The 4,012-nt window shown below is 29.7% G+C and overlaps 1 long non-coding RNA gene across 1 annotated transcript; it reads left to right on the top strand.

Moving 5' to 3' along the window:
- Positions 1-263: 263 nt before the first annotated feature.
- LOC135267466 (uncharacterized) lies at positions 264-1,187 on the top strand. The gene is made up of 4 exons (XR_010335888.1): positions 264-278; positions 346-404; positions 458-956; positions 1,009-1,187. It is a non-coding gene; the product is annotated as an uncharacterized LOC135267466 (long non-coding RNA).
- Positions 1,188-4,012: the final 2,825 nt, after the last annotated feature.

The raw sequence follows: 4,012 nt of genomic DNA, 5'->3' as shown, positions 1-4,012 counted from the left end.
TTTAACAGATTATACTCGTGAAGAAGATAGTTGGTGTAGTTGGTGTATTCATCAGTGTTTGTTTACAGTAAGTTTATATTACAACTTAATAAAACGTTCTTTCTAAACATCTAATTTAAACATCTAATTTCAGCTTCAGACCTACAAAAGTTGTGCCAAAAAGACGCATCGTAAGTTTATCGAAAATATTGACTTCGGCACAAGTTCTTCATCCACAAATTCTTCCGATTCAGACTACTGAATTCTTCTCTAAAACCAACATAAATAATCTTTTTTTGGTAAATTCTTTAATTTTTTAAATTTGTTTACCACATTTGATTGCTAAAAATGTGTTTAATTTTTTAGGAAAATTTTTATCAAATTTTTATCAAACAAAAAGTGCGTCACAAAATTCCTACGATAAGGTAAACCACAAAATTAGTATTAAATCATATTTTATTTCATTTTTATTTTTTAGGAAAGCGTGTTATCTGTTAACCGCAAAAATTGATTATAAAAGTTCCGTTTTTTACACATTTCACCAGTTTTATTAAAACTATCTTTGTGAGAAGTTGTATGTGCTCCGCTGTGTATTTTTGCATTTAAATTTCAAAGGATTCTGTAATGGCTGATCAACTATTAAATCTGAATAAAATTGCTGCCTGTGAATATACTGATACATATGTCAGTGCCAACGATTTGGAAGTGAACAAGAAATATAAAATCATCAATTTAACCAAGGCAAACACACAACATGGGGTTATGATGGTAGCATATCTGGACAACGTCGGTAAAGTTTTTTTACCTAAACGACTAACAGCAGTTATGAATGATACCATAATTACGACACTAATGGAAGGACTCGGATCTTATTTGATTTATATGGGACGTAAGCAAGCTAATGGAAATCAGGAACATGATGCCCACATTTTTAATTTCGAACGTATTGTTCACGAAGATTAATGTAAAATTTTTTGGTAAGTGTCATGTTCACCTCTATTTAAAAAACTAATTTATGATTTTTTTCAGGTTTCCAAAATAGACAGCACTATCCACTCTACCTACCTGAGGTTCGACTCCCCATGGAAGGAACAACAACAACAACAACTTTTTTTGCATTATATTTTAAACAAATAACAAAATAAACTTGGTGCGCAACAGACAAGTTAGGCAAACAACATTACAAAAATAAAAAACTACATATACTAGGTTTTTTTTCCTTATCGATAAAATAATGACTTTCCTTTATTAGTTATTAGTGACAAGCGCGATGATTTTCTGATATTTTGCTTAACTCAATACAGCATGTATTGTATATATACTTCATGTATTCAAAATTGCACATTTCAAAAATCATATATTCAAAATTTCACAACCCCAAAAACCAAAAATTTCACAACCCCAAAAAGCTACTACTACTACTACTACTTGTTTTCTTGGTTGCATATTCGCAAACGGGCGGGGGGTGTGTTTAAAAAAAAAAATGGAGGCCAGCGCCATCTTTGATTGACGGCTGCGCTGACGGCAGCGCCATCTAGCGAAAAGTTTGCAGACCGTGGCGCCATCTAACGTGAGAATTTAGGCGGAATTTGTGACGACATCGGCGCTACCAACATTACACCCAATATTAATTTTTAAATAAATTAAAATTTTGGCGCCATTTTTTTTAACAAACAAACATGGCCGACTAATTTCAAATATTAATTTTGAAATAATTTAAATTTGGCGCCAATTTACCATTAAACAAAAATGACCGCCGCCGACTTTCAAACTTCCAAGATGGCGACGATTATTATTATTATTATTATTATTATACTACATAAATATATTTGCATCATCACAAATGGCGTCAGTCGGCCGCAGGCCGGCTGACCAGCTGGTCGCAGGCCAGCGAGCTGCGATTACGCGCTTGCGTCTGCGGCTGACTGACACAATTTTCACACATGCGCAGTAGAGGGAGGTGGAGGTGGTTTTTGAACCGGCTATCTCTATCTACTACTGTTACCTTAATAAAGCGCTTGCATATAAGCAGATTTAGTACTATTATTATTATTATTATTAATGTTATTGTTATTAATATGACGACTAAAAACGATTCTGAAGACTTTGGTGACTTTTATGTCTTTTTCTTTTTTCTCTACTAAAGTGTTAGACACAATTAATTTAGTTTAATTTCAGTATTTCAAACATTTTATTTTTAAGCAAGTTTTTGTTAAATATTATTTATATCCAACTTTATAACTCGCTTATGGTTGGTCCTACAAGAAAAATGCAAATAACTATTTTGTAGGAAATGTTATCAGCTTTAATTTTGAAAGAAAGATAAAAATTGATAGCAGTAACTGTTTTCGAGATATAAGCAAAAAACCAAAGTAAAAACTGTTACCGTTTCAGAACAAAAATGTAATTCAGTTTTCAATGTTTGAGACGAAGACGAAAATGCAGCATTTAAAATCGACTCTGAAGACTTCAGTGACTTATATGTCACCCCCTTTTTTTTCTAATAAAGTATTGGACCTAAAAAATTAAGTGTATTTTAAATCACAAGACATTTTCTGTTAAAGCACTTTTTTTTTAAATATTAATTATTTCCAATCTTATATCTCGCTTATGGTTAGTCCTACATAAAAAATGCAAATAACTATTTTGTAGGAAATTTTGTCAGCTTGAATTTTAGTAAAAAGGTAAAAATTGATAGGAATAACTGTTTTCGAGATATAAGCCAGAAACCAAAACACTGTTACCTTAATTAAGCGTTTGCATATAAGCAAATTTAGTACTATTAGTATTATTATTATTAATGTTATTGTTATTAATATGACGATTAAAGACAACTTTGAAACCTTTAGTGACTTTTATGTCTTCTTCTTTCTCCTCTACTAATGTGTTAGACACAATTAAGTTAGTTTAATTTCAGTTTTTCAAACATTTTATTTTAAAGCAAATTTTTGTTAAATATTATTTATATCCAACTCTATAACTCGCTTATGGTTGGTCCTACAAGAAAAATGCAAATAACTATTTTGTAGGAAATTTTATCGGCTTTAATTTTGAAAAATAAATAAAAATTGATAGGAGTAACTGTTTTCGAGATATAAGCAAAAAACCAATAAGAAAACTGTGACTGTTACTGAACCAAAATGTAATTCAGTTTTCAATGTTTGAGACGAAGACGAAACTGCAGCATTTAAAAACGACTCTGAAGACTTCAGCGACCTTTTTGTCACCTCTTTTTTCTTCTAATAAAGTATTGGACCCAATAAATTAAGTGTATTTTAAATCACAAGACATTTTTTGTTAAAGCACTTTTTTTTTAAATATTAATTATTTTCAATCTTATATCTCGCTTATGGTTAGTCCTACATAAAAAATGTAAATAACTATTTTGTAGGAAATTTTATCAGCTTGAATTTTAGTAAAAAGATAAAAATTGATAGGAGTAACTGTTTTTGAGATATAAGCCAGAAACCAAAACACTGTTACCTTAATTAAGCGTTTGCATATAAGCAAATTTAGTACTATTAGTATTATTATTATTAATGTTATTGTTATTAATATGACGATTAAAGACAACTTTGAAACCTTTAGTGACTTTTATGTCTTCTTCTTTTTCCTCTACTAATGTGTTAGACACAATTAAATTAGTTTAATTTCAGTTTTTCAAACATTTTATTTTAAAGCAAATTTTTCTTAAAGATTATTTATATCCAACTCTATAACTCGCTTATGGTTGGTCCTACAAAAAAAATGCTAAAAACTATTTTGTAGGAAATTTTATCAGCTTTAATTTTGAAGAAAAGATAAAAATTTATAGAAGTAACTGTTTTCGAGATATAAGCAAAAAACCAAAGTGAAAATTGTAATCGTTACTGAACAAAAATGTAATTCAGTTTTTAATGTTTGAGACGAAGACGAAAATGCAGAATTTAAAAACGACTCTGAAAACCTCAGTGACTTTTAAGTCACCTCCTTTTTTTTCTAATAAAGTATTGGACTCAATAAATTAAGTGTATTTTAAATCACAAGACATTTT

This window comes from Tribolium castaneum, unplaced genomic scaffold (assembly GCF_031307605.1).
Source record: "Tribolium castaneum strain GA2 unplaced genomic scaffold, icTriCast1.1 ptg000035l, whole genome shotgun sequence".
Classification (NCBI taxonomy): domain Eukaryota; kingdom Metazoa; phylum Arthropoda; class Insecta; order Coleoptera; family Tenebrionidae; genus Tribolium; species Tribolium castaneum.
The sequence above is the reverse complement of the archived record's forward strand: the minus strand, read 5'-3'. Positions and strand labels throughout refer to the sequence as shown.